This window comes from Vombatus ursinus, unplaced genomic scaffold (genome assembly GCF_900497805.2).
Source record: "Vombatus ursinus unplaced genomic scaffold, bare-nosed wombat genome assembly UNPS02014821.1, whole genome shotgun sequence".
Taxonomy (NCBI): Eukaryota; Metazoa; Chordata; class Mammalia; order Diprotodontia; family Vombatidae; genus Vombatus; species Vombatus ursinus.
In genome coordinates, this window is record NW_020954599.1 from 13,716,184 (window position 1) to 13,731,725 (window position 15,542).

Here is a 15,542-nt window from a genome sequence, read left to right on the forward strand (position 1 = left end):
CCCCACCAGCCCCCGCCGTGAGTGGGCTGGGAACCTTTCCGGGCTCTCCAGGCCAGCTCAACCCCTCCTGATCTCCGCGAAGGGAACACCCTTTAAATAAACAAGCCTGCCCCTGCCTCGTGGTGCCCAAGTGTGTGTGAACACTCCCTCCGCTGTCATTTCCTGCAGCAGGCCCGGGGCCGGGGCGAACGCGGGGCGGACCAGGGCGCGGGCCGGGGGTTCCCTCCCAGGCCCCACCCGAGGCACTCGGCCGGCAGTGGCGCTGGCAGAACTTTCCCGGAGCCGGTCCGTGCAGCAGCGCCGTTCCCGGGACACTGAGCCAGAAGGAGGCCAAACCCCCGCGCCGGGGGAAGGGGCGGGTCAGGTGGGCGCTTCTTGAGAAGTCTCACCGGTTTTTCAGGCTCAGCCCAGAGCCGGAATAGCCACGGCGGCCACGGCTTCAGCGGGTGAGTCAGGGCTTGGGAACAGTGGGCGGGGGGAGAGCAGGAGAATGAATGATGTCAGGCGCGGCGGGGCGCGGGGCGCGGGGCGCTGGGGTCGGGCACCGGCAGCGGCTGCGGGGCGCAGGGCGCAGAGCGCAGGGCGAAGCCCGGAGGACAGCGGGGGCGCTGGGGGTTGGCTCGGCAGGGAGGAGGGCAGCGGAGCAGCCCCAGCCCTGCCCAGCCCGGCCCAGCCCAGCCCGGCCCAGCCCGGCCCCGGAGCCGCCCGCGCGCGCCGCTGCCGCAGTACCCAGGTGCAGCGGGCGGGCGGCGGCCGAGGGGCGGGCTGGCCCCGGAGCTTCCAGCCCCGGTCACGGTCACGGTCGCGGGCGGGCTTGTGAAACGCCGAGCACCTGGGGAGGTGCCCGGGGGCAGGGAGCAGATTCGGGAAGAAACTTTGCAGCGGATTCTCTTCCCCCCCCCGGGGAACCGGGGAGCTGCTGCAGAGCGCCCGGAGCTGGCCGCGCTGGGGTCTGTCTGGCGGCTGCTGCGGCTGCTGCGCTCCGAGGAGCAAGTGCCTTTAGCCTGGAGCCTCCGGGGCCACGGTTAATAGAGGGTAAGAGGAGGCGACTGGAGGGGCGGGTGGGCGGACGGCAGACCCGGGGGAGAATCAGCTGAAGTTTGCCTTCTGCGGAAAGAGAAGACGGAAGGGGGGAGCCGAGAGTTGAGGTTTATTTTCTTCCCCCCTGCCCTTGGCATCCCTACTTTTCATGGGGGAGGAGGGGGGACGGTCTTGGGCTTTTTATTTTTATCACGTTATTCATTACTGGATGGATTACAGTTCATTCATTTGCAACCATTTTAGGTCAGTTGTGAGAATGCTCACTCCCATTTTACTGAAAACATAGATTAAACCACAGCTTTCCCAAGGCCACCTGAGAGGTTACTGGCAGAAATTAGATTTTGATAGGAAGTACCTTGGCTGTTCCTCCCCCCCACCCCCGCCCCTTTTTGAGAGGCACTGGTTAATAAAATAACAGCACAGCTCTAGAAATGCCAGCCCAGAAACCTCCCCAAGCTTTGGCATTCCAGAGAGTCGCCTGTTTGTTAGGTAAAGGGGAGAACTGACTTTTTACCTTCAGTTTTTGGAAATGTAGCTGTGGACTTGTGCCAGCCTGTATAGGAGCTCTGTGTGTCCCTCAAGGTCTAGTAGGAAATAGATGGCTTTTGAGAAGCCACAGTTACTGCTTAAAATAATCCAACTATTGTGTTGCACCTGTTAACTGTATCCTGTGATCTTTCCGTTTTAAGAGTCTGTAGCTTAATGATGAAGCCTCATTTCTTGCTGCAGGGCCTGCCTCTTCTAATGGGACTTGAAAATAATTATAACAGGTCGTTATTGCACCTTTGCTCCTCTTTAAAAAAGTTAAGATCTTCGTGAGGAACTGTTTCTTTTCTAAAACTCTAAATGGGCTTAAGTGATGTCAATGTAGACTCAGGTTTCCCTCTTCCTATTCCAGCTGTTCATGGAATTGAACTTGTAAGAATCCCTATGGTAGGATATATCTCAAGGTGCTTTCTCAAAACTTCAACAGAAGTAGTTTTTAAAGTGAGCGATTGGTGAGTTGTTCAACTCCTTTCGGGAACAGATCCTCTAAAATGCTGGCCCTGCCAGAAATATTTTGTTTAAATAAGGATTCATTTTCTCGAAAGTGAATAATCTGATATTTGAGGAAGAAATGAAATGTTTTAGATAAGTGGCAGCTTCAACTACCCCTTCCACAGGTCCTTTTTTCTAACAGGCAGTGCTCAGAGTTTCCTATTTGAGTGGTACCCTTGGTTTGCTGATACTGTTTCTTTGCCACAGTGGTGGTATTGAATACTTTAACAATAGCATAGAGTTTGCTTTTCCTGGTTTCACTTAATAGGCTGACACATACAAACCTGAAGGAGGGGGGAGGGTCCCTATACTAAGAACATGCTGTTTTTCTCTGCTCTTTCTTTAGCATGCGTCCAAAACTCTAAAGTGGGTTTTTTTTTTCAATGATCATCTAACATTTGCTCATACTACATCTATAATTTTTTTTTTAAGCTCAGACTTTTAGTGAAAAGGTTGTGGAAAACCTAAACAAAACCAAAGTTTTACTGTAATAGCAGAAGATAAGCCAACAAAACTTGGATTATTTTGAGTAAAGTTTCATATATGAAGCTGGAAGCTACTTTAGAGATCATTTAGACCCATCCTTCATTTTACAGGTGAGGGAATTGATGCCAAAGAGCTACTGAATGAAAGGCGAACTTGAATCTAAATCCTAACTCTAAACATAGCATTTTCCCTCTCTTCCCCTTCCCTTGTCTAATCAGATTAAAATGTAATTGGGAAATATTTAACAAAATAAATAAAAACTCAATAAAACATATCACATTTTAGAACTAAGTCAATATATAGCTTGCAGGGATCTATATGTATGGATTTGTGGCCGGGTTTCCATCGGAGTTTGACACTACTGCCCTAGGCTCACAAAACACAAAAGTACCCACTTGTATTGTTAAAGGAAGTCTTCTCACCTGGCAGCTCCTCTGTAGTAATCAAATCACAGGTCTGGCCTCCATCCCTGCCTCTTTACTCATCCCCATTCACAACTCTGATAAGTTTTAAGGGGCTGGGGTTGTGGTTATTCCATCATATTTGAGCAGTGATTTTCACTTTCTGTTCTAAACTGCACAATGTGTTAGAGTAGACATCTGACTCAATTTTGTAAAGTAATTCATCAAGTGAAAACTTATTGTTGGTCATTTTTGTCACTAGTCAAAAACTTCTCTAGAGAATAAGCGCCAGGATTCTAATCTTCCATTAGTCTTCCATCTAGTCTTCCATTGATCTGAGCTGTTGAAATATGAAAGTATTGCTGGACCTTCTTTTAATCAATCAAGTATTTATTAACTCAGTTTCATAGTACCTATTCAGTTCCTGGCACTATGGCTAAGCTTTGAGGGCACAAAGATAGTCACTACCCTCAAGGAGCTTACTTTCTATGGGATCAAATCAGAAGGCAGTTACACATCTGGGTAATATACAAAACAAAACCAGCTTATTTTATGAATCATTACCTGTAACATTGTAAACAGTTTACAGTAAATCCTCTTAAGTTAAAGTTTATAGTAAATACAATAAAAGTTTACAATAAAAAACAAGGCCACAGTTTAACTTAAAAAATTGAAGCATAGATAGAAAAATAGAATAAATAGAAAAATTTATCATTTTTTGTCTTTTATTTAATGAACATATTTTGAGTACTGACTTATGGAAGACACCATGCTAGGTATTCTGAAGGATACAGAGATGAATAAGATAGTTTCTTTGTCATTCATTAATGAGCTTACAATCTAGTAAGGAAGTGGCAATAGAGATGTAAGCATTACTAGGTAGAATGGAATGTTAGAAGTCCAAAGTACATGGGAGTTCAAAGGAGAGAGGTATCCTTTTTGACGAAGGGAATTAATGAAGTCTTTGTGAGATAGTTTTGTAAAATGAACTTTGTAAGATGGGAAAGAATTGGATTGAAGGTTGAGGGGGATAAAGAGAAAAAGGCATTTCAGGTGGGAGGAATAGCATGAACAAAACCATGGAGGTTGGGAAGTTGGGAACATGGGATGATGCGTTTGAAAAATGATGAGTACTTTGGCCTGATCAGGGAATCGTAGAATGGTTAGTGTTGGAATGAAGTGTAGAAATCTAGTCTATTGGTTTTCAAACTTTTGGGGCTTAGGGCCCCTTTATGCATGTAAAATTTATTGAGGACCCTTCCCCAGAGCTTTTGTTTATGTGGGTGATAATATTAGTATTATTGTGAAAATAGTTTCAACCTCATGGATCCTTTGAAAGGTGATATCCAGACCACAGTTTGAGAACCACTGATCTAGTCTAGTGCTCTCATTAGATTGAGCCTTAGAGAGAAAGTAACTTGCTCAGAGAGGACCAGGAGAACACCGGTCTTCTGACTCCCAATCCAGTGATGTTTCTATTCTAGGAAGGCTACCGAGTGAAATGGTGGAAGATCAGGCTAAAAAGATTGGTTAATGTCAAATTATAGAGGGCCTCAAATGCTGGATTTAGAGGATTGGCATTTATTCAAAAGATCTTGGGGGATTCATTGAAAGCTTTGATCATAAGGAATGGTACTTTAGGAAGAAGGCATCTTTGTTGGTTACAGTTCATCGATGAGTAGGTTAGGGCTCATTACTGATGATTCATACCTGAGCAAAGGAGCAGTAGTCCATGGTTAGCAGTGAATAGGCTATTTGCTATAGCAGATAACAGTAGGAGTTTTCTAGAGAAGCTAGAAGAGATGTTGATTCTAATCCAGAGACAGTAGGCATTTTCAAGAGAAGCCACAAAAGACATTGATTCCATTCCAGAGCTCTAGTCTTTCCGTAGGTATTAGCACAGCTACAAGCCAGAATTGTGCAATGTTTGCCTGCATGCTGAAGGGACTCATCACCTAGTTGTACATTAAAAGCAAGTTGGCCTCTGGTGAAAGGCTTTGAGTAAGGGTAAGAAAGAAAATTGAGATTTAAATACAAAGGAGATGAATATGGCATCAATTTTCAGACTTACTGTGATCAAATATGGCAAAGAGTTGTACCTTGTATGAAGGAAATAGACATGATTACCCCAAATGGAACCAATGGATATAATCCTGTGCTTATATTACTGGAAGAACAGATTTCAGAGAGCTCACATAAAAGTGGTGGGAAAGTACTTCATATTCTATGGAAAAAATTAGTCTTATCCTTGAGTGGTAAATGTGAGGAGAAATGGAGATAAAAGGAGGTCCAGTCTTGTGTACTTGAAACAGTCTACCAATTAGGGAATCTTTTGGATTTCTTCCTTCTCTACTAATGTAAATACCCCAGGGAGGTTTACACCTATTGTATTGTTTATCTCCTGCCTTGGGTTATTTTAGATGCCCAACATCTTCATGCTTTAATGGATCTGTGATCTCAGCAATGCAAGGACCACTTCACTACAAATCGTAACCTATACAAGCTTTCCCATTCTGTACAATTTTTTGTTCGTGTTCTCTCAAAGATCCTTCTTAGAGGCTTTGCTCCTCATGGACCCATCACATAGCTGTCAGTGGCTACGTTTGCATTACACCTTGTGTACTTAAAATTAACCCAATTTAGGGAGGCCAGAAAGAGAAAATTGTATACATTGACTTCACAACACAAATGCCCTTGAATTCAGAGCATGTTTAAGAAACTACCGAACTCACTAGAAGCCTTGCTTGCATTTCGTGGGTACCAAGGCAGCACTCAAAACAGTTCATCTGTTTATTATCTCTTGCTTTTATTGGTCATATATAAACATTTTCTGGTCATCCATTTCCTTAATAGCCCCAGCACCATTTTTATGTGTAGGTCATCTTCAGAAATGTCTTACAACCTACTGGTGGCCATCATGTGTTTTTCCACTGTTATTCAGGCCATTAAAAACTTTGGTTTTTAGGAGATTGTGGTGTTGCCATGCACAATGTCTAGCTCAAATAAGATAGAATGGAATTTTGAATTGAATTTTGCAGATGAGAGGGGAATCTAAGAGACTATTTTTAGACCATTAGGAACTTATGAAAGAGCAGGCCAAAGTAGGTTGACTTTGGACTTCTCTTTCCTGTGCAATGAATATATATGACAAGGGAATGGCTGTTCCCAATAACTGATTATGAAACTTGGTCCTTGGCTTCCCCATGGTTTTAGGATTAGAACTGAGACCAAATAATTGAACTTTCTTTCTCTCCCCTTCCCAAAATCTTACACCATTGCCTTCTCTTCTCACTAGATTCATGGAGTGATGACGATGATGATTACTTTTCTGGTGTTCTGAACTATCACACCTTGATTCAGAGTTATATAGTTTTTCACCTGCATTAATTCAATAAAACTATACCAGGAGATGGAGAGAAGGAAGCTTGGGCCAGGGCTAATTTATTGTTTTTGATCTATTTGTGTACAATTACACATAGTCTACATGCTAAACTTTTAAAAAATGAATTTTTAAGTCTTAGTGTAAAGAATAGATATTGTGGTTATTTTTAAAATCTCCATTGGTTAGATTTCTTACCCATCTGGGGTGTGTGGGTGTGAGTGTGTATATACATACATATATACATATGTATATTCATATTCCAAAGGCTTAGCATAAAGCTAGTTTTCAGGTGGTTTGGGTGTATACTGCACCTACATACAAGAGCATATATACTTAAGGACTCAGCTGTCACTCCTGTAAGCCTTTAAAAGATACTGCTAACATAGGGTCTACTGAACTCCCAGTAGATAGTGGGTTAATATAACACAAACGCTACTGTCCCTACAGATTAGTCTTCTGGGAGAATTATTGTACCATGGGCACTACTGTCTCAGAAAATGCTGGGAGACTTCAGGAACTAAAACAGAAACTGAGAAGGGTTATGTAACACAAATGCCAACTGTCTTCTGGGATTTGCATTTGCTGAGAGGATTGTTCTAACTATCTTGGGTATTACTGTCTTAGGAGTTGCTCACAAACTTTGATAATTATAGAAGGCATTATTTTATCCCTACAGTGCAGTGTACAGATACTATTATTTCTTCGTATTGATTTATTCTGACTTTTTTTTAAAGCATCGGTGTTTATTCTTCCTATTCTGTTGTGAGAGAGAGTAAACAAGTCATTTGGTATAAGTTTGACAGACGTTATAAGCATCAGATAGTTTGCATCTATATTTGGACTCAAATTATCTTTTTTCACTATAGCTGGGTGTGTTTTGTGTGTGTGTGTGTAATCTGTATGTCAATACATACACTGAATATTTATAAATATGTTGTATATATTAAAATATTATAAATTAATAAAATACAATATCATGTTAGCATATCTGCATATATTGTATGCATTTTTGTATTATAAATTTATAAAACACAAATGTATACACTTAACACAAAATTATCAAGTAGCTTTCTAAACATGGAGGGAAAGAAGTACTACAACAAACAAGAAAAGATTAACAGTGCCATATGGGTCCTTTGCAAAAGAATGAAACACAACATTTTATTCTGAATATCATTTCCGTTTGTCATTTATGTTAAAAAAACAATTTAAAGAAAATTTTGACTCCAGGTTAGGAAATTTTTGGGAATAGTAGAATATCAACCTGAATTTTATAGTCTCTTAGTTACTGTTTCCTAGTCTAGGGACAAGGCTGGCCAACCTTCCTTTGCATTGTAGATATCTAGAGGCAGGAAACCTACAACTACCAGATTCTTTATTCCTCATACTTATAGGATGCTCTTGTAGGTTAAGAATAATATATGGCGCACTCAAAATTTCTTTGTTTCCTAGACCCTCTTTAAAAAAGTTAACAATTTCTCCAAGTAAAACTTTCCCCAAAGTTTTAAAACCTGGGATCTTTGTTATGGGCACACTAAGTAGCTGATAATATTCCTGCCTCACAGTGCACTTGTAAAATTAACCAATTTAAGAGGCTGGAGAGAATGTTAATTTTTTTTTTTTTTTTTGCTCACACATGCCAGTATACAGAGAATCCCCAAATATAAGCTTCATTAACTTAAAAATGTACTAAGTCTTCTGGGACATCCTGTATTTGGATAAAGGGTATGTGCTTGAGCCAGCAAGGAGCAGAAACAGAGTTTTATAAGAATGATTAACAACATTTATTTATTACATGCCACATCCTGTGTTTAGAGACTGAGGGTGCAAAAGCAAGAATCCCTGCTCTCAAGGAGTTTGCATTCTAAGCGGCAGTTCTTAACATGGGATCTGGATATATTTCAGGGGGCTCATGAACCTCAATGAGGGGGAAAATTTTTTGTTTTCCCAAATCTCTATCTGAGCTGTAATATTTCCTTCAATTGTAGATGTTAGCAAACATTATTATGAGAAGGGGCTTGATATGGACTTCCCCCCAAAACTAAAAAAGGTTAAGAAATCCTAAAGATGAAAACAGTCTCTATACAAAGTATGTTAAAATAAATGCAGGGTGATTTTTTGGCCAAGAGGCACTGACAGCTGAGGGAATTAAATAGGTCTCATAGGAGAAAATCAGGAATCCTAAGATGCCAGTGAACAGCGAAAAGACCAGTTAGGCAGCACCAAATTGCTGGTAAAGGAGAATATACTAAGTCTAGAGACAGAACCTTTCTTTCAGCTGTAGTAAATATTTGTTAACCACCTACTAATGTCCCAGGCTCTGTGCTAAACTCTAGGGATTAAAAAAAAATCACAAGACAGGCCCTGCCCTCAAGGAGAGAAAATCTCAGAAAGCTTTGATTGGATGAGATACAAACATCCCACAAGCATACCTAATTCCTTCTACTTGCAAAGAAATTTCTGATTATGACTTAGTTTCCCAGATGCTAGGTAATAGACATGACTATTCTGACCACTAGATAAACACATTTTTCCCCACTGTAAATGAACAAATTGGCATTCTGGTTTATAACTTAATCTGTTGAACTTCATTAGTGTAACTCAGTTCCTCAGGCTTAACCATCCCTAAGTAAAGTGATAGAATTTCAGTTTCTGAAGCTGCAGAGTTAAAAGGTTGTAGACGTTGGTACCTTCCTCTCCAAACCTCCCCTCCTCCCACAAAGAGTCAGTAAGAAACAGTCATCGGACCTTTCCTAATAAAGGTCAAACACCCTCTGAATCAGTCACGTTGCCAAATGACTCTATATAGTACAGCCATCATCCAGTGTCAGAGAGGGGATAAATGCTTTTCTGCGTTTCTGTGCTCTGTTGCTCTTCAAATGCTCTAAAACAGTGCTCATTTTTAAAACAAAATTGTATTGACTCAGGTTGAATATTTAGACCTGAAAAGGGGGGATGCAGCTGAAAGAAAGGTTCTGTTTCAGTAGGAATAAAATAAAATGTGGGCAGGCAGAATGCAATATTAGGATTAAGTTTATGGTTCCATTTGAATGCAAACTGAAAAGTGACATCTGGATTTAAGGCTCAGGAGAATTGCTTTGGTTCCCAGTGAGTGATCAGACAGTTCAAGTCTCAGATTCGTGCCATACAGAGATAATTTCCCATCTCAGCTTTGTAAATTAAGTGGCAAGGTTTGCAAATACCGTCTCATTTGATCATTACAATCATGTACCCTGTGAGGTATGGGCTACTGGTATTATCGACCCTGTTTTGCAGATGAGAAAGCTAAGACACAGAGTTGTTGAGACTTGGGGTAGAGGGGAGGGCTGAAGAGAGACAGGTGGGATATAAACATAAAAGTTGACTGATCTCCTTTAATATTTTACAACTCCTATCACTGCTTTAAAATAGTATTATGATAACTTAGGATAGCCCTTGACAAAGCTTAGAGTGCTTTCATATTTTTAATCTCTCTGCAACTTAGTTTCCTCAGCTGTAAAATGAGGCAAGTTGAACTAACTGACTTGTACTGTTGTTTCTTTAAGCTTTAAATCTGTGATCATGTTTGATCCATATGACAACCATAAGAGGTAGGTAGAGCAAATATTTTTATCTCCATTTCACAGATGCAGAAACTGAGGCTCAGAGAAGTTAAAGTGTCTTATCTGAGATCACACAGCTAGTAAATGGAGCCTGGGCCTGCATCCCAGGTCTATGGGTGGACATTGCAGAGAGGCAAATTTTAATTCAATGTCAGAAAAAGCTTTCTAACAATTGGAAATGTCCAAAAGTGTGATTTGTGTGTTCCCTCTGGAGTTAGTGAATTCTGCCTAACTGGAAGTTTTCAAGTGAATTCTGAATAACTCCTTGTTAATAGAACTGCTAAAGGACTTCTTAGTCATGGACAGGCTGGACTGGATGTCCTCTGAGGACCCTTCCCACCCAGAAATTGTCTTCTGACTCATGCATTGCCCAATACTATTTCTAATATACATACCACAGGGTCACTCTCATTTGCACCACTTCTGTTGGAGTATAATCTGGTTTCTTTACTAAATCAGTTGAGTATTGTGATCCTAGTACGAGCTCAGAGAGAGAGAGAGAGAGAGATCATTGATAGATATTAAGTAACAGCCTACTTGGGGCAGATTAGCTTTGCAGAGCAATAGGGTAGTTATCTGCCTGAGCAGAAGGAAGGAAATAAGTGCTATGCAACCAGCAAATTACATTAAATTCATTAATATAGGACTTTAGACCTGGAGATGGTCCAATCCCATCATTTTTGCCTATGAGGAAACTGAGGCCCAGAAAAGTTAAGTGACTTGCCCAGGAGTGTGCATCAGAGGTAGAATTTTGAACCCAAGATCCTCTACTTCAGAACCAGTGTTCTTTCTACTATATCATTCATTGCTGTCTCACTGCTTCAATTCTCCCTGGTGCTGAGGAATACTCAACTTCCAAGTTCCTGGGAGATTTCTGAAGTCACTTGACACTGAGTGTTCTACCTCACCTTCACTTAGCAAATTTCTCTTGCCTTTTCCTTCAAATCATCTCTTGATCTTGCTCCTTGGTTTTCTATACCTATGGGTTCTGTCTTATGTGGTCCCCTTTTATTAAATTAAATTACTGCAAATTCGTACTGCTATCCTTAGGCTAGTCTCTGCTCCTACCTGGAGACCTTGAACACCCTAAAAAAGGTCTACTCTCTTCACTTTTTTAGGCTACCACACTCCTTTCAAAGTTCTATTGGGACTTCTCTTTGTGCTTAGACTTAGGAATTTGCTCCTTGCTTTAAAACTGTTTTGTCTAGTTATCTTCCACTATCTCACTTTGTTACTGTATTAATTATATTATCTCTAGTCTTAAGGTCTTCTGCTCTAAAGAAATTCCTATCTCTTCTTGCTGGTCAGATTCTAAATTTCTAAAATATTGACTCCTTTATTAATAAGTCTTTCACAACTGATTGACATGCAGGTATCATTCTTTCATTTTGAATTATGTTAACAGAATATTTCTTGGGCTCCTTCACATGCAGAAAAAGTTACTGGATTGGGAGGCAGGAGAGCTTCTACCCCAAATTTGTTGATTGGTTTTTCTGCCACAAGTCTTTCTCCATTCCAGTCCATCCTTCACTTATTTCTCAAACTGATCTTCCTAAAGTACATATCTTAACCGTGTCAGACCCCTATACAATAAACTCCATTGATTCCCTATTACTTTTAGGATCAAATATAAAAATCCTCATTTGGCCTTCAAGACCCTTCCTAACTTCCTCTACCCCTTTCCTTACCATGTTTCTTACACCTTACACTCCACTCTGTGCAACCTGTTGGCCTCCTGGCACTTTGAGTGGCTCCTCATTTCTGCCTCCAGGCTTTCCTGGCTTCCTTCAAGTTCCAGATAAAATTCCATCTCCTACTGGCAGCCTTTCCTTCATTCTAGGGCTTTCTCTTTGTTGATTATTTGAAATTTATCCTGTATGTAGCTTATCGCATATAGTTGTTTGCATGTCGTCTTCCCCGTTAGACTGTGAGCTCCTTGAGTAAGAGCAGGATTTATCTTTTACCTTTCTTTGTATCCCCATTGCTTTATAGCATAATTTCTGGCACATAGTAGATTCTTAGTAAATGCTTATTAGCTGACTCTATTACTTACACCTCCCCGGGTGCCTCAAAATTCTTGCTATTTTTCATTCCTCACAGCATAATAATATGTCATGACATTCTCATACCATGGTTCATTCAGCATCATGGGCCCTTTTAAAAGGATCTTTCTCTTCTAGAGTTCTTGCAACTTGAGTAATTACCTGTATGGCGGTAATTTTTTGGTTAATCTTGGCCTCTGATGTCGCTGTTTTATTTTCTATAAGTTATCAACCTCTCGTTGCAATGTCTCATTCACTAGTTGTCAGGGAGACTTTATTGCATCACTAATGGAAGATTATTTCTTCAGGTTGAGAGGAGAACCCATATCTTGTTTCATGCCAGTATTTCCTTGTAATTAAAATAAGTAATAGACCCAAAGAACAGAGTTTTTTGCAGAGATGGGGAGCTACGGGTTTGGATGCTGCTTGTAATCAATTTTTTCGATATGTTGGTTAATTTTGTTGGATTCTTTTCTCTAATTTTTTTAATGAGTGATTGCTTTGTGATTGAGTAGATGGATACATTGGGAAATGTAAGTGATATAAAAATAATATATCCATAACATTTTATTAATTAAAATATATAAATGTCCTGGGAAATGAACATCACTCTGTGATTATCTAAACATTGAACCTTCTGTCCTTTTCTCCTCTTTTATGGTCTTTTATTTTTAGCAAACTATTATACCTATGTTATTCTTGGCATCTCATTACCAAGAAGTCCTTTCTCAAGTTACTAAGCTCATTCTTCTTTACTTTGTATCCGAAGAACCTAGCACAGTGCCTGGATGATGACATCATTTTAAACACAAATTTTTATTGGTGTCTTCTGTTTCTCACATCATTATAATTATCTTTGGTATCCTTCCCCCCACACTAGCTCTCCTATATAACAAACAGTATTTTTTCAAAAGAGGAAAAAAAATTAAGCACAACTGATTGATACATTGAAAAAGTCCAAAAACATGTGCCATGTGTAGCAGCTGTGGACCTCCACCTCAATGAAGAGGTGGGTTAGGACTATCTTCTCATATATCTTCATTCAAGCCATGCTTGATTTTTTATAATTTTGTTAAGTTTATTTTGATTTCTTGGTGTGTGGTTCCTTCCATTTACATTGTATATTGTTTTCTTGACTCTGCTTCACTCTATATTTATAGTTTGTATAAATATTTCCATACTTTTATCCATATATCATTTCTTATAGCACAATAATGTTCAATTATGTTCATGTACCACAATATTTTGTTGTGGGACTTTTTTTTTTTTATCAGTGACTTCCGTAGGATGTAAGCCCAGTAATGTAGTCTCTAGTTCCAAGAATAAATAAAAGGTCTTGGGAAATGAAAGTCACTCTGTGACTGTCTATGCATTTCAAGTTGGATCTTCTATCCTTTTCTCCCTTTTTATGTGTTTTTTTTTTTTTTTTGGTTTTGTTCTTGTTTTTAGTAAACTGCTATACCTATTGATTCTTGGCATCTCTTTACCAAGAAGTTCTTTCTCAAGTTACTAAGTTCATTCTTCTTTACTTTGTATCCCAAGAACCTGGCATAATTCCAGATTGCTTTCCAAAATGGTTTTACATTTTAGAGTTTCACCAACAACGTGTTTGTGTACCTATCATTCCACTAGTCCTCCAACATTGAGTATTGCCATTTTTTTGGTCATGTTTGCCAATTTGTAGATGTGAGCTAAAACTTCTGGTCATTTTGATTTGCATTTCTCTTATTGATGGTTTGGCACATTCTGTCAGTTGGTTGTAAATATTTTGCAATTCTTTTGAGAACTGTTTGTTCATATCTTTTGATCATTTATCTATTGGGGACTGGCTATTAGTCATATTATATTTATTAATTGTTTATATATCTTGGATCCCATGCACTTACTAGAGAAATTTAATACAAAGTTTGTTTCTCCCCTACTTGACCACCTCCCAGACCAGGTCCCTGATTTTGAAGCCCACCATTGATCTATACTTTCCTCTTGGTTACCTTCTTTTGTCCATTTGCTTCAAAATCTCCTTCCTGGGTCCATGCCCTCTTTCTCTCCCAGCTTCCAGTTGCCCCCATTACATCCGCGTCCCTCTTTCCAGAGGTAAGACAAGTGGTCTTATAAAGCATCAAATCCCTTAGACCACACCGAGCACAAATCCCTGTCTTCACCCTGATTGATAAGAGCCTTCATCAGTAGAACCCTCTACCATTACTGCAACCTTCCCTCACCCTTTTCAGTTCTGTCTCCCCCAGTCCTCTGGAAGCTTTTTAGATAGTGAAGTCTTAAACTTTAAAAGAAGTAATATTGACTTTTTAACCTTTTCATCCATGTTTACTAAAAAGAACATTATAATATTAGCCATTTCTACACTGAAGTGCTAAAATGTCGTTTGAAATATCCTTTGTAATTTATTTTCTGATTCTTAGGACTTTGACTTTATGATTTACTACTATAGTTCATGGTTTACTTAGCAAAGAAAAGGAATGCAATATTCAATGTACACATTAGTTTCTGTATCCATTTCTTAAAATAGTGCTTAGCTTTTTTCCAAATATGCTCGTTTTTAATTTTCACTTTTTAATGACCCCTCAAAGTGCTTCAGATTCTACTTGACCATCATCTTGTTAAATCTGAAAAAAAGGTATCTATTGTAATACAAGTTAAGAATAGTTCTTCTTAACACTAAATATCCTGTGTTATCCTGTTAAATTTCTTTTAAAACTGTGCCTCTTTATTTCTTGGTCACTCCTAAGTGAGAAATCGAAGGTGCAAGGAGGTCAAGTGTAGAATGTGGAAGCCTATCTCCAAAGAGATTTAAAAGGGTCATTTTCTTAACCACCTCCCTACTCCCCATAGACACAGAAGCCTTTTCATGAGTGAAGGGCCCATTGACCCAGATTTTCTTTGCTGAACTCCTGGGTCGCTATTTCATTTGTAAGCACTCATGATTGGGACAGATGTTACCATAGTGGCTCAGGAGGAAACAGATAGGAATTGGCCCTAGATTTCATTGATACCAGGAACTCACCATTGAGGAAACTCTTTTTACCTTAACACTTCACTCTTTCTCTACCCTTGTAGTCTTGGAGCGTAGCCCAGCACACTGAGAGATGGTTTGAGAGACTTGCCCAGCTCATATTGACATTATGTGTCAGAGGCTTGGACTTCCCAAGGTCTTCCTGGCTCCAAGGCCAGCTCTTTCCACTAGGCCATGCTATTTTTTAATGGGGAGGGAGATGGTACAGTTAGGTTGTTTTGGAGGTACAAGATACTGGCTTAGTTAACATCATACTACATATATATTCTGAGAAGATAAAAAGAAATTAATATTCCAAGGTTGACATGAGTCAACCTTGTCAAAATTTAGAATGACCAGATGACTCAATTTTGATTGAACTGGCTGTGTTTTTGTACACCTGTAAGGGGGAATGTGTAAGCATCTCTAGGAAATTCAGATACCTTAGCAGGTCCTATTCCAGATGTGGATGGAGGGGCCTGTATACTGGCCGCACGCCGACCTTCTGCCAGCCGTGCGCCAGTACCCACTCCTTCTATA

General features: G+C 40.0%; 1 protein-coding gene across 2 annotated transcripts in view; it reads left to right on the forward strand.

Moving 5' to 3' along the window:
• The first annotated feature begins 285 nt into the window (after window positions 1-285).
• Window positions 286-15,542, forward strand: part of SGMS2 (sphingomyelin synthase 2) — a 108,113-nt gene continuing 92,856 nt past the window's right edge. The window contains exon 1 of one of the 2 annotated variants that reach the window (XM_027837465.1): window positions 286-446. The gene's annotated coding sequence lies outside the window, so the exon portion shown is untranslated. Of the gene's footprint in view, window positions 447-820; window positions 1,036-15,542 lie in introns of those variants that run through there. The other variant, XM_027837466.1, reaches the window with a different exon arrangement.